Source organism: Microtus oregoni, unplaced genomic scaffold, assembly GCF_018167655.1.
Source record: "Microtus oregoni isolate MIOR12 unplaced genomic scaffold, Mior012 000016F_ref0000370, whole genome shotgun sequence".
NCBI classification, from domain to species: Eukaryota; Metazoa; Chordata; class Mammalia; order Rodentia; family Cricetidae; genus Microtus; species Microtus oregoni.
In genome coordinates, this window is record NW_024543075.1 from 29,294,550 (window position 1) to 29,310,152 (window position 15,603).

Sequence of the window (15,603 nt, forward strand, 5' to 3'; positions counted from 1 at the left end):
CCTAACAGTCCTGGAGTTTTCACTTGTAAGTGAAATTTTGACCTCCAAGGCACTGTAGAGGAACTAGGATTTGATGAGCTGATAGTGCCCACCTAACTTAATTTTGTTCTTGTAAAGATTTAAAGTTTGTCTTTAATTGATCTTGCTGATGTCCTTGTCATGTCAACCAGATTATTGGCATGTCCATAGATGCTTTTGACGACCCAGCGTTGCTCTGCGGTAACTTAGGAACTGCAGCCCTAACACCTGCTTGATTTCAAGTTCTTTAGTTTCTCTAAGTCACAGAATTCAAAAGTTACTGTGGTCCTGTGTTTGACATGGTAACTCAAACATTTTGAGAATTAACTCAGACAATGAATATAAAAGTCTCTTATAAGCTGCAAACTATGTGATTTTGAGACATATCTGATAATTATCACATTATAAATGTCAATTATTCCACTGTACTTTAATGTAATAATGCCTATGGAGACCACTGAGGTAGTCAGGATGTTCATCTTTACAGTCGCTTCTCTTCATTTACAGACCTTTAGAGTTTTTGTGTTTGCTTGATGCATACATCCATATGTATCTTTTTATACATCCATGTGTGAGTGTGGCTTTTTTGTCACCTGTGGCTGTGCGTGCATGTGTGCTCAGATGCACTCACTGATTGCTTCTTCAACATTAGGTGACAAGCTGTTTATTTCTTTCCAACTTATTAGTAAGTTCTAGTATGTTTATCCCACTTATCTTTAGATTGTGAAATAAGACAATTGGTACATAATGGTCTTTATTTAAAACATGAACAAATGTGCTCCAGAGAATGAACAATTATGGAGAACATGTGATCATTAGGGTGTGAACTCTGTGCTGACTCTTCTGCTTTTTCAGAGTTTTATTTTTCCCTAACTCCCTCCAACAGTCTACTGAAGCCTATATTTTTCCTTCCTTAGAGGCATGGTAAACTCAGAAAATAAAATACTAGACTTGGAGAGAAGTGAGTTATATTAAACTGCCAAATAATTTTTAAAATGTGATAAGGCAGAATGTGATCCTCCACTAATACAGTAAAATAAATTTTAAGGTAGGACCCATCAATGCCATTCTAGTTTAGCATCTACAGTTTTAATGAGAACAGTGGGATAAAGAGTTGCCTGTTGTTGGTGTGATGACATTATAGTAGCCACAGTAGACTGTTGTTTTCACGCATTACTTAAGGACACGCAAAAATTTCCATCTGAGCAAGGTTGCCTTTCCATCTGAGTTCTGTCAGCCCATATCTCTTGAGGTCTGTGGACTCAATATTGAGATCTCTGATGCTAGATGCTATGCTATGCTCACAATGCATAAGACAGTAATCTCTTATTTTAAACAATTCATATTCTAGTAAAAGGTGTAAACATAAATTGAATGAAGTCTAGTTTGAAGTCTAACAGTGGCAGGTTCCATGGAAGCAGTACAGATAAAATGTTTGGGGTGTTTACAAGGAAGGAAGGTTCTATGGGGAATAACTCCTAACTAGTCATGGAGAATGAAAGGGTCTCTATAGGTGGAATGCATGGGAGAGACATTTCAGGCTGAGGAACAGGCATTGCACTTAAAGCAGCCATGAAAATTCCAACTTGAGTTGAATTTGCATGTGATATATAAAGATGAAAAAACTAGCCCATGTTCAGATGGTGACAGGCTTTGCAGTTTGGGCTAAGGAATTCTAATGCTATATTGAAAACAATGGAGGAACTGCTGAGTGTTTTATCCTAGGAAGAAAAGGATTGGAACTTTCCTCAGAGAAAGTGAATCTGGCATTTAGGTGTAGGGTGGATGGAAGCAGGGACAGGCATTAAGGACATTGTTCTAGGCTAGAGCTGGTAGGTGCCTCAACTAAGCCAGCAGAAATGGGAAGGAGGGCTGCATATGGAGGTGGAATCAGGAGAGGCATTGACAAGATGATGCATAAGTGTGAAAACCAAGAGGATGTCCAACTGGATCTTGGTGGTAATACAATCAGTAAAAGAAATGAACAAATATGGTTTGCAAATGGGAGCAAGGCATGGCTTCTAATTTTTATTGAGTTTTATGATTTTTTTAGTTTGAATCCCATTTTTAAGTGTGTGTGTGCATGTATACACATACCCAAGTGTCTTTATACAACATACCTTCCTTAGTGACTGTGGGAAGGTTGGAGGACAGCTTCAAGTGTCAGCCCTGACTTTGCACCCTATTGCAGGTAGCATTTCTTGTTGATTGTCTCTCTGGATATCAGGCTAACTGCCCTACAAGCTACCAAGAACTGTCCCATCTCATCCTCTCTGGTTGCATGGGCATGCTGGGATTATAAATGCCCACCACTATGTCCATCATTACATGTGTGCCGGGATTGTGAACTCATGTCTTGGCACTCTTACAGTTAGTGCTATACCCACTCAGTCACCTCTTCAGTCCTGAATACTAATTCCAGTTATCTTCTGGTAGTAGAATAGAATGATATACTGGGAGAACAAAGAGATATAGAGAGATTATTAAAATGTAGGTTTGATTTCTGATTCTAAAATGAGTATAGCATAGGTCTCTGGAGGTCAAACAGTTATCCCAGCATCTGCTTGACTTTGGCTCTTTAAAGACTCGGGTCCAGCCCCTCAGGTGAGACATGCCAACTTACAGGGCATGTAAGAGTTTTCACATGTGTCTTCTGTTTCTGCCTTATGTCTCCTTCATGGCTTGAGGGTCATATTTTAGGATCAGCTGATTGACAAGCCTGTATGGATTACATGATAAATGAAGACCTTTCTGGAGTTATTCCCAGAGAATGCTTCGACTCTTTATCAAATTAAAAGCACCTCCTTCTCATTCCTCTTAGTGAAGAAGCTCATCTATATGAAGTTTATCCCTGTCCATTTTAAACCATTGCTCACATGACAAAACAGCAATGTTCCAGGTGGAGGCCTTCGTTCACTGTATTACTGTTCTCCACGAGCCTTGCTCTGACTGGATTGCAGAGAATCTGATGAACAATGACATTCTGTCAGAAGCACCCCCCTCTAACAGTGAAGCCGATGGGAAGATGAACAGAGGTTCCACCTTTTGTGAATTTAACTTTGATTTAGTGTCATAAGTAGACGAATGGGTAGGTGGCAGGTAGGGAAAGGGTGAGAAGATAAACACAGGGGTGGGCTGAATGAATCAGAAGCTTCTTTATAAAAGCCTATTGCTACTGGTGGGGAGAGCACACAGAAAGGCTTTGATTAATAGAGTCAGGTTAGAATGCTTCCAAGATAAAAATCCTTCGGCTGTGATTAAATGATGAATTCTAGTTATCCTTGTGTCACCCATCTTGTTGCCAGCGTAACTGGGTCCTAACATAAGCGACAGTTGTCAGAAAATGAATACTTAAAAAGGACTTCTATATCTAAATACATATATTTAATCAGAGAGTCCTTTGGCTTCTGAAAATAAGTTGTCTAATGAGAATTTCATTTGAGCAGCTGTGACTGAGGAGGTCAACAGGCAGCGCTAGGAGAATATGGCCCAGCTGGTTAAATGTGGTGGCTGTCGTGATTTAAACGGTCAAGTGCTGCTTGTAATCCAGGACCGTCTGTTTGTGGAGGGAAGAGCGAGTGCTTCAGCATAATGTACAGCTGTTTAATCTCTCTTTAATAATAGAGTTCCAGTCACTGTCATGTCTTGTGTACCACACTACTAAGTATATGATCCCGGGCCCCTGGGATGGGTTGCAGTCAAGAGTGGGAGTCACATGAGGGACAAGGACACAACAGGAAAACTCTCAAGTGTCTGACAAGACTTTCTGACTCTCTGCACTTTTCAAGACTCCCCTTTGGGTATTAATTACTGTTATCATGGGAAAGCAATGGTGCTTGGAATTAGGCAGAAATATCAGAGTGGCTGAAGTCTTTTTGGAGAGCATGGAGAGCACACAGCTTAAGCAGGGTTCCATAGACATGACTGGGTCAGAGACTAGAGTATGAATTTGCTCCATTGAATGGTGTGCCTTAGACCATCAAGGTGATGCAAACACATAGATCCATCTTGCTGTGCTCACACACAAAGGGCAGTGAGCTTGGGCTTCTGGTAAGACAATATTCTCAAAGGATGCTGTAATTGTTAGGAATACCAGAATGATTGTCTGTCTCTGTGTATAGCAGGCACACTGGTATCATTTACATTTCTAAGCAGTCATCTGGTCTGTGTTCCCAATGAAGTGTAGGGTATATGTTATATATTTCATTGTACTAAAGGTGCTGTCTAGTGTAGTTAAAATGATGAGAAAATTCAGCTTTGAAAGTCATATGTTAGATTGGGGTAGATCTGGATTTGAGTCCAAGATTCATGAAACTCATAAAAACACTACAAACTGCCACATGGAGTTAGAGCTGGAGCTAAAGCAAGATACTGGAGTTTGTGGTCACTCAGCATTTATAACTTGAACTCCAGGGTGCACACCACTGAATTTTCCTCTGCTTTGTTTTTTTTAAACCCTAAATGTGCATCATTATTTTCGTAGTTACTTTTCTATTGCTGTGATAAAACACCATGACCAATGTGATAAAAGCAAGCATTTAATTTAGCTTGCAGTTTCAGATGGCTAGAGTCCATGATGGTGAAGTGAGGAAATGGCTGAGAGCTCACATCTTGATCTACAACCAGGAGGCAGAGATTACTAATTAGTCTGCCCCCTGGTGACACATCTTCTCCAACAAAGTCACACCTCCCAATCCTTCCCAAACAGTCCCACTAACTGGGGACCAAGTATCCAAACACATGAGCCTACGGGGGTCATTCTCTTTGAAACCTCCAAAATTATAGTGTTGTTATTAAAATCAAGCTTTAGTCAATCACCAAGGCACATGGAATACTGTGGCTACACAGGATAGCACTCAAATGGAGCCAGAGTTGTCTCATAGCCATGAGATCTTGCATGTGTGACTTAACTCTTCTGTTCTTCAGTTCCTTCATTCCATGAAGCTGGATTGTGGGGACTGGATATCACTTTTCTCATCACAACTATCATTGCTATTGTTATTGTAACTACAATTACAGTAGTTGTTTTTTGAAGAAACTTTCGAAGAGAAATAGTATAAAAATCTCATTGCTTGCCTCAGATGGTAGGAAATGTCCCAGAGTGTTAAGGGATTTAATATTTGCCGGCATTGGTGTTCTTGTGTTCTGGAAGAGCAATTCAGTTTTGCTGGCCTTTCAGGCCTTCTGGAAAAGCTAATACTAAAGTTTCCCCACTGGAAACCAGTCTTCCCTGCTGTGAAATGTGGAATGCAGTGTTGTCAGCCACCGAGGTTGGTGGAATCTTGGATGAGGTTTCAGACTCCTGTCAGGAACAATGTTCCTGTTGCAATACAATCTATGAAATCCTGTGGTGCAATAATGAGAGCACCTTGACATTCAGGCCATGCTGTAGCATCAAACAAGTTTAAGGCAGAATATATGAATATTAGGGTTTTACCCCTATTTTGATTGGTTGTTGAAGTCTTAACATCTCTAAACCTTTTCTGGTTTTCATTTGTGAGATTTATGTATAAAAACATAGTAAAAAGCCAGAGGGATGTGGCTTCATCAGTGAAGTGCTTGTCTCTCTAGCATGAAGGTGAGTGTTTGATCCCCAGATCCCACTTAAAAGACCTCTCCAGTACTGGGAGGTAGACAGGAGGATCCTGTAGGCTTGCCAGATTGCTGAGCTCCAGGTACAATCTCAAAAAATAAGTGGAGAGTGATTGAGGGAGACACCCCTAGATTTCAGGCCCCCTGTGCATGTATGGATGCACCCACACACATACACATATGCATACTTGTTCTACACATGTACATGAACACATACACACAGAAAGGCTTTGATTACTCACTAAAGTCCCTGCAGAGTACCATCTCAAACATCTCAAGTGAACACTAAGGTTTCACACTCTGCTCACAGTTTGGCGAGGAAGGGGTTGAGTAGGCAGAACAGTGCTGCTACGACTTCATTTAAATTCAGTTTTTCTTCTAAAATATATTTCCTCCTGATAATCCTTGTGTTCTTGCTGCTACTTTGGACTATTTTGCGTAGGAATAATGCTTAGTATATTTCTGAGTTTACGTGTGTTTCCTTTCAAATTTTTGAAAATTGGTCATTTTCTTAATGTCACTCTAGGAATCAGAGCATGAACAAGTGTTCTGAGGCCTCAGACCTTTTGGAGAAATTGTGGCTACCTCTGTCTGCAGCTGTTTTGTGGCTCCCTGTACAGTCCAGGTAGCACACTATTCAGTTAAACCCTCTCCTTAACTTCTCTCTGCTCGGCTTCTTCTTTGAAAAGATACTGTAGATTTCTTGGCCTGTTTCTAGTGCCTCAGATTTAAAAGGTTTTTCCCCTGGCTCTTTTCACTAATAATGTTTGCAGACATGGGTAATTGTTTCAGGTTTGTCTCTGAGTGAACAGGGAGGGGTGTTGAAGGTGCTCCAGGCATTCTGTTGTTTAGACAGAGGCAGCTCCCTATGGCTTTCTGGAGCCAGCCTCATTCTCCCCTCCCCTTTGCATTTGTGGATTTTGCATTTTCTCTTGAAAATCCATTACATTTTTTTTCAGCATTTAGTTTGGGAGCTTCAAGAAATAAGTAGGGGACAGTTTTGACTTTTACTATTTTCTTTATACCTAAAAATGGAAATGAACAGATAAGAAAGTGGGTCATTTAAACATGGAGCTGATGCTTAGCTCATGAACAGGGACAAAGCTCATGGGCCCAGGGCCTAGCTTGCTGGAGACAGCCATCTTCAGGACTGCCTATGTGCTCTTCACCTGTGTACTTTTTGCTTTAGATGTGCCTGGACTTTGCTGTTATCTTCTGTTTTGTTCTGAAATAATTTTTGAATTAGTTTCTAAACAATATATTTAGTTTTGTTTGCTTTGGGATATTATAAAAATGATGCCACCCTGTGGTTTTCTGAGACCTATTTTGTGTCCTCATGACAATACTACATGACTATTTTTCTGTGTAGTGTAGGCATTTTCACTTTTGTATAATATTCCACACACTGCTCCATGGTATGGCATGTAACAGTCTATTCTCCCGGCTTCTGTCTCTAGATATTTGAAGTTTTCATAGTTGTCAGTAGAGCAGACAATAGTGTCAGGGAGGTCCCTGTACTTGGCATGATGCATGTCCTCCCTGGAATCCCTTAGGGAGCAGTGTTGACTGTGACAAATATGTGTGCTCTTTTTTCACTTGCTTTAAAGCAGAGTTTGATTTCTGTCTCTCTTTCTTTCTCTCTCCCTCTGCCCCTCTCTGTGCATGTGTTCTCTGAAAGCTTTAGCTGTCTAGAACTCTTGGGTCTATCTTCCTCAAATGTTCATTAGTGTATATATGTATGTATAAAAATATATAATATATACATTTCATTAATCACTAACAATTTCTGGAAACTCAACAAGAGTCTCGAGGGGGCCCTTTTCTGCAACTTTCTTTTTATTGTGTCATAATAGAATGTTTTCAGTCCTTTCAACAATGGCCAAACACAGGTTCCTTGTTCTCCTGCTGAACTGTTATTACTGGATTTGTTAGGAAACACGTTGTTCCCTTTTTGATCTTCTTTACTGATGTTTCTATCTTATGATGTGGTTTTAGGATTAGAGTTAACTCCTGACCTCTAATTATCTTGGGTTCACAGCCTTCATATTTTTCTGAAATACTTTAAATTAAAAATTACAAGCCTTTGATTATTGTTCTATCCTATCATTTCTACTGAAACAGAAATTTTTTTAGCCAATTGACATGTTTGATGGAAATCTTTGCCTCTCTCTTGAATGCCATAGACATGTAATTCCAGCTACTTAGAAGGCTGAGGCAGGAAGGTCACAAGTACAAGGCCATTCTGGGCTACATAGTAAGTTTAAAACCATCCTGAACAGTGCTATCTCAACATAAGGAAAGGAAAAAGAGAGCCAGGCATATAACTCAGCATCTGTGTGCTTGCATTGCATACATGAGGAGTCTAGGTTCAATTCTTAGCCATTTAAAAAGGTTTAAGAATTCTTTCAGGAGAATGGAAAGATGGCTCAGTGGTTCATATTCACAACACCAGATAGTTGGAGGCCTGTCTATCCTAGTCCTCTGGAGGTGGAGGATCCCATGCTGGCTAGCTAGACTAGCCAAATCTATGAACTTTGGGTTCAAGTGAGACTTTGCTTCAATATTTATGGTGAAGACTGGTAGAGAAAGAGGCCCAAAGACAACCTCTGATCTCCACAAGTTTATATACATACTCATACATGTGAATATATATTTACCAGGCATGCATGCACACTCCAGTAAAAATAAAAAAAAGAAATTCTTTCAGATATTGACTTGGACTTGATATGCATTCTTTCATGACCCTTAGTAACTTACTTCATGGTATCAAGTAATTAACTAATTGATTTAAATCTATTTTTTAAATTTATAAAATGATGCTGGCCTAGATAATTATTAAAGCATAAATTCTAAAATTCTAGCCATAATGATTTTTTTCAAAAAATATCATATCTAAACTTCAGAGTCCACTAATCAGGGTGCCTCTCTCCCAAACTGTTTTCGAAATAAATCACTCAATTCAACCAATCTCATGACTCCTTTTCTTTTATTCCTGAAAGTGTTCGTTATTATCTCTTCTTTTTGATCCTGGAATATTTATGAAGTGAGAGATAAAAGCAGCTATGCAGTTTTGATGTCTGAAGAAGACATTGTCCAATGAAGTACTTACAAAGCCATGGCTTCAAGGCCCTAGCTTAGCACTGAATTATCTGTGGCACTGAAATGTATGCACTTTCTTAGTTGATGTCTTGAGAGTTTATGTGTGAGGTGCCCCACACAAGTCCAGGCAAGTCCTCCACATAAAATCAGAGGATGCAGACTGTCCACTACCACTTGGAGTGCTAAAGTTAGAGCCTTATGGGTTTGCACAACTGCTCACAGATAATGAATATGTTAAAAATAAGTAAATATAGATAGATTATTAGAACAAAATGATGAAGGTATACTAAATAGTTATAAAACAAAGCATTGAATTGTGCTGAGAAATTCCATAGCATGAACAACAGCAAAATCAAGCACACCAATGAATACAAACAAGGGTCAAGGGAAGTCTTAAGGTAGGCCCTTTAATCCCAGCAGTTGGGACACAGAGGTAGGCAGATCTCTGAGTTTGAGGCCATCCTGGTCTCCAGAGAGAGTTCCAGGACAGGCTCCAAAGTTAAAGAGAAACCTTGTCGAGAGAGAGAGAAAGAGAGAGAGAGACCCAATAAACTGTGTGCACTGAAATTGCATTGCACTTCAGAATGAAATTTATTTAAATGTTTTTATTTATTCATTCATTTTTAGTTAATTAGTGTGTGTGTGTGTGTGTGTGTGTGTGTGTGTGGCTGTGAACATGTGTGCCATGTGTGGAGGTAAGAGGATAACTTCTTTTAGGAGTTCTCTCTCTCCTTCCACATTATTTCTGAGGCTCTGTTTCTTCTGCTGTTTCTGCACAGCATATTCCAGGCTAAGTGGCTAGCCAGCTTCCAGCTGGTCTGCTGTCTCTGCCTTGCATCTCTCTAGAAATACTGGGATTACAGATGCATGCCCCATATCCACATCTGGCTTTTTATGTGGGTCTCTCTTCATCAAGTTTGTCCAGCAATCACTTTTACCCTTGAGTGATTGCCTTCATTCGGGCCTTTTTAAAGGATGAGCCTATAGATCCCTGTGCCTGGCTTCTGTTTACTCAGATTTCAGTTCTGGGTAGGCCTGGATGACTCGGTGGATAAAAGAGCTCACTGCCAAACTTGATGATCTGAGTTCAACCCCCAGTACCAATATGGTAGAAGGAGAGAAATGATTCCTTTGGAGTATCCTTTAACCTCCACATACATCATGACTTGTGTGCCACTTACACCCACACACAATTAAATAGAATAGAAAATATCAAAACAAAAAGAGTCACTTCCTTGGAGATTTAGAAGATCTGTTTTAAAAGTCATTCTGTCAATCTGATTTTGGTATGATGTCATTTTCCATCATCCGTTGGATTGGAGTTGCCCTCTCTATTCTGAATCCATAGCCATTAGTCCTCAGTTCAGCCTTATGTAGACTCATAATCAAACAGTTCTAAGTTCACCACAGGTGTATGAAGTCATAAGTCTTCTCATGCAATCACATCATGACAACATATGAATTTACTGTCTCCCTAAGTGTTGATGCTCCACCTTTTGCCTGCTGTGGCATCAGCCTCAGGGATAAGGTGTGCTCTTTTTACCTGGTGGAAAACAGCTTCTGGGATATTTTTCCAGACTAGATTTGTTTTGTAATACTTCATCAGTGTTGCTGTGAATATAAGTAGTTCCTATTTTTTCCTTAGTATGAATTTGCAACACATTTCTCAGATCAAGTAAATCTGCCCAGGTTTCAGTGGGGCAATATCACAAACTCCATGAACTCTTATAAAACATCACTTTTTGGCTGAAAACAAATTTCTATTTCTCTAGCATCAATGTCCAGAATGGCTGCTGAGTTAGGTAGTGGTTTTGGTTAGAATTTGATAAAAAATTGCTGCACTATGCTGTGGAATCACTGTGCCATTTTGCTTTTCCATTAGTCCCAGCGGAGTGACTCAGTTTATCTGCATCTTCGTCAATACTCAGCTTCCTCACTTTTCTTTTAGACACCCAATGCGTATGTTATTCCATTTCATGGTGAATTAATGTGCATTTTTTATGGCTAGTGATATTCATTGTATGTGCTGTTTGTCATCTGTCTTTTGTACAAAATCAGATATTCTTTCCCTTTTGTGTTTGGTTACTTTTTGTTGTTCTAAGTAATAGGCCTACACTATAGATATGGGTTGGAAGTATCTTCTCCCAGTCTTTAGCTTGTCTTCTCATGTGCCCACATAGCTGCAAGTTTAGAGTCTTAATGAGGTCTGGATGAACAATTCTCTGCTTTATAAATCATACTTTTGATGTAAGTTTTTAGAACAACTTGCCAAGTCATGGATTTTAAACATTGCCTCCTACTTTTTCCCCTGAAAGATGTATAGAGCATAATTTACTTTTAAGTCCATATATAATTTGGAGGTAACTTTTGTATAAGGTGTGGGATTTAAGTCAGAACTCACTTTTATGTTTTTAGCTAATGGATAGTTACTGCCTCTGTTGAAAAGGCTTGTCTGCCTCCATTGATTCATACTGTAAATGACAGAATTGGCTACATAGGAAGCCCCTATGAGTCATGAACAAAAGAACACAGCAAAACGATGGCAGCTGTAGTAATGGTTAGAACAGAAATTATCTGGAGGTGATGACTCATCAGTTACAGGATAACATCAACAGAAATCAATCACAGTTCTCTACAGCAGTAGGGACATGTCTTAGTCCTTACAGACTGCTACAGCAAAGTGTTGCAAACTGGGAGACTTACAACAAACAGAGATCTATTTCTCATATTAGGAATCCCAAGACCAAGGTGTTAGGAGAACTGGTGTCTGGGATACTCCCTTCTTCTTAGTTTGGTATTTTGCCGCTGTGTCTTCATGTATCATTAGGGACAAGCAAGCACACATAGGCCTTTTCCATAGGCCCACTAGCTTCACTCACAGCCCACACACCAAATCCTATCTCTGAATATCTGCACACTGGGGATTCGATTTTAGCATGTGGACATGGGAGGGCAGAAACATTTAGGCTTGAAACTGAAATTAAAAACAAAAATTATTGCAGTTTCTCTCAATAAAGTAAAAATTTTTGGTATGCACTTATCACATTGTACAGAACCCATATGCAGAAATTGCAAAATGTTCATAAAAAGCAGCAATCTAAATTTAAAAGGAGAATATGATATTCATATATTCATATACTCGAAAACTTACTGTGTTGAAGATGTCAGTTCTCCACAAATGACCTGCATATTTAATGTGGTTCCTATTAAAATCTGGTAAGACCTAGTAAGTAATAGTACATCATCATATTTGAATTTTTTATAAACAAACTTACAGGCAAGTCCAAACTTTCAATGCTGCAACATATAGTCATTTCACAAAGTTCATTTCTGAGAACTGTGCAATCAAGTTATGAAATAGATTATTAAAATCTCATAACTTTTAAAGAAAATTTATGATTTTGTTTTGGACCAAATTCATAGCTGTCTTTGACTGCATGTGGCCATGATCATATAATTTTGTAAGGCATTTATTAAGTTCTTTCAAATGGTATTGTAGTGAACCAAGGTGGGAGAGGTAAAAATAGGGAACGTAGGAAAGGAAAATAAATTAAGTATATGTATATATATATATATATATATATATATATATATATATATATGTTTGTGTGTATATGGCTTATAGTTAGGAAGGAAAACATGACCTGAGTAAAGGCTGTCCATGCTGTAATAGAAGGGTGCTGTCAGTGTTCCCTTAGGACAGAAGGGAACCGTTGTTTTGTCTCAGGCTAGAAAAGCCCTTAAGTGATTTGAGTTGAATTTTGAGTAACTGCAAGATGATTATCCTGAACAAAGGATAGATTGGGACCCACGGTAGAGCAGAAATGTACGTGAAATGTCAGTAGTATGAGTGAGCTTCTCAAGAACTGTGTTGTGGCTAATTCAGGAGATCTGAATGTGAGAAAAAATAGGTTGAAGGCATACTAAAAGGATTGAATTTGGTCATTTGGTGCTGGAAAGCAGATGAGAACTTTTAAGTAGGGTGATGAGAGACAGATTGGATTTTTTTTTTTTAAAGAAAAGTAACTTTGTTGGCATCCTGATCATCAGTTGCACAAAGGCAGGGCAGTGAGGAACAGTCTGTTATAGGCTCTTGTATAACCTAGGCATGTACTGATAACAGCTAAAGCACCAGCAGTGAATATATGGGAACTAGCTTTTAGAGATGTAGTTGAAGTAGCTAATTGGCTGTGGTATATGAAGTTGGAGAGACAACTGGAAAGGAGATTTGAGGCTATAGAGATGGTCCATCTACTACGGATGACAAGTTTCAGGGAAAGGTTTGGGTTTAGATATACTGAGTTTTAGTGTTCTCTCTGTGAATAGAAAAGAAAAATATTAGTCTGTTTGGATGCTTACCTTCCTAGACCTGGATGGAGCGGGGAGGACCTTGAACTTCCCACAGGGCACGAAACCCTGACTGCTCTTAGGACTGGAGAGGGAGTGGGGGTAGTGGGAGGGAAATGGGAGGAGGGGAGGAGGTGGAAATTTTTAATAAATAAATAAATAACCAAAAAAAAAAAAGAAAAATATACCCAGCATGCAGACGTACAAGGGACTATCCACGACATTAAAAGAGGAGTACCCTCTGGAGCCCCTTGCCTGTCATTGCCATGGACTGAACTCTTTGTAGTGAAGTCATTTTTGAAGGGTCACAGTCCTTGATGATACAGGACAGTCACTACCCCTGGCCCGTTAGTGCTATCAAATGAAGCAGTAGATACAAGATGAACAAAGATACTGTCTGTGTAGCTGGCATGCTGCTTTATATTAAACTTTTTATAAGTCAAAAATACCCTTGAGGAAAAAACAGTACGCTAATGACATAGTGGTTATATATGCTCCACACAACTGCATGTGGCAATGACAGAGTTGGGAACTTGTAGGACAGTGGATTTGTTTATGCTAGGATCACTATAATACCTGATAAAGGAGCTATATTATGACAACTTGTTCAATATAGTGATATAAGTTTTTAACTCCATTATCATCTGGTTCCTCTGTGGTATGCATTCTGCATTTGACCAAAGCATCATAACATGGCCTATGACAATGAAACACTATAGAATTACCTTTAAACAGGGTAATACACTTCCATGATCAAAGTGTTCAAATAATTGTTTGTAGATTTGAGTAGTTGGGTGAACATACTAGCTGTGGGGGAGCTAGGTCAAGGTGTATAGACATGAATTTCCCATTTGATTACTTGTTCTGTAGGTTTGCATTTTCATGTAGCTTAACAGTCAAACTGATGTCATAGCTTAAAGACAAATGAAGCCTGAGTCTGCCTTAATGGTCTAATGACTGGTTGGAGTGCTGGTGTTAGGGACTTGTCAGGGAAGACACACTATCAAAGCAAAGAAGAAAAGTTGCTATTTGATTTCAAATGTATTCATCTGGATTCCAATTTTATTTCAGTTCTGTACTTTCCTCAAAGATATAACCGCAGGTTACAACATGACCTTTATGGTGCGTAAAAAATAGCACTGGTTGATGAAGCTATACTTACTACAGAAAACAAAGCCCACCATCACAGGACTCAGCATTAAGAAGATAGACATTTAATTACCAAAGGAAATTCTGTATTCTTGGACAGTCAACTCTAGGGGTGCGTAGGTGACCTGGGCAGAAGTGAATTTCACAGTGCCTAGGTGAACAGCCTCAGGTTTCTCTGGTGATGAACTTGAGTTTTCGTCAGCCCCACTCACTCTGCCATTCCTGCTGTTTTGCAACAGGGCTTAAAAGTGCTTTAAGTGCTTGTGACCGTGGTAATGAATGAAAATGTCTCTCTAGCACTGAGAGGATTGCATTAGACTGAATAGTCACCTCACTTGTAAAAGCACTATTAGAGTGGGCCAGCTGTAAGTAAGGATAACGATTTGTGTCCACTGCTTATTTACTGAAAATTGTCAATGTATTATTTATTGAGAGCTCTCCAGACAGTGCTTGTCAGAATAAAAATGTCAGCTCTGAGCAAAATGTTATAATACATAATAAAAATGCTAGGTACGCATTTTAGGAAGACAACTAATTAGACCTGCTTTTTCTTTAGAAAGGGACAGTAAAAATGCCTAATATCGCAGACTTTCTCCATTTGTATATGTCCTTTTCTTTCTTCCCTGCTCAGCTCCATATTTGTTTTAAAAACTTAGCATGTCTGAGAAATAATTTGACAACTTTCTCTGGCTACCATTAGACTCCCCAAGTAGAGGGAGTCTTGCTGAAGGAGGAAGGCCTGACTTGCCACCCCACAGTGAGCAGCCGCCCTCACCGCCATGTTTTGTCTGGAATTAGATGTCACTTCCTCCCTGAGCAGTGCTCTCGGAAAACTGCCTCCAGTGTAAACAAGATAAAATTATTAAGCTTATTCCTCAGCCGTGCTAATTAACCCCAAACAAATTTCACATTAAGGAAACAGAATTCAATCAATGTAAATGTTATTGCCGTGTATTACTGTAAGCAATAATATAGTGGCTAAAATAATTAATTATTTTGATTTTTTTTTAAAAAGAAAATATTCCTTCTCTATCTAAAAAATATTGTTGCAGAACATTTTGTGGATTTATTCTTCCTTTCTTTGAATTTTCTGGCACTGAATATGAAAGGCTCAAGTGGTAAAGCAGGAGTAATAGAAAATTTTATTCTGAACAATGGATTTTCTTTCCTTGTTTCACAATTGGATTATAGAACAGGGAGAGTGTGCTTTGGAGAGCTTCAGGTTTACTTGGTCTAATGTGTTTTCCTTGGCAGCACTGTGGCCGGTCTCGTTTCCTCGGACCTAGTCCAGGTGACAGCTCATCCTAGCGATCTCCTCTTCTTTCCCACTAGGCTTTAGAAAATGCACATGGCGATGGTGGAGGGCAGTAATATAATCTGTATCTGGGAGGAGAAAAC

General features: G+C 39.2%; 1 protein-coding gene across 5 annotated transcripts in view; it reads left to right on the forward strand.

The window, feature by feature from the left end:
• Sox6 (SRY-box transcription factor 6) overlaps window positions 1–15,603 on the forward strand; it is a 560,562-nt gene that overhangs the window by 264,794 nt on the left and 280,165 nt on the right. The window lies entirely within an intron of this gene.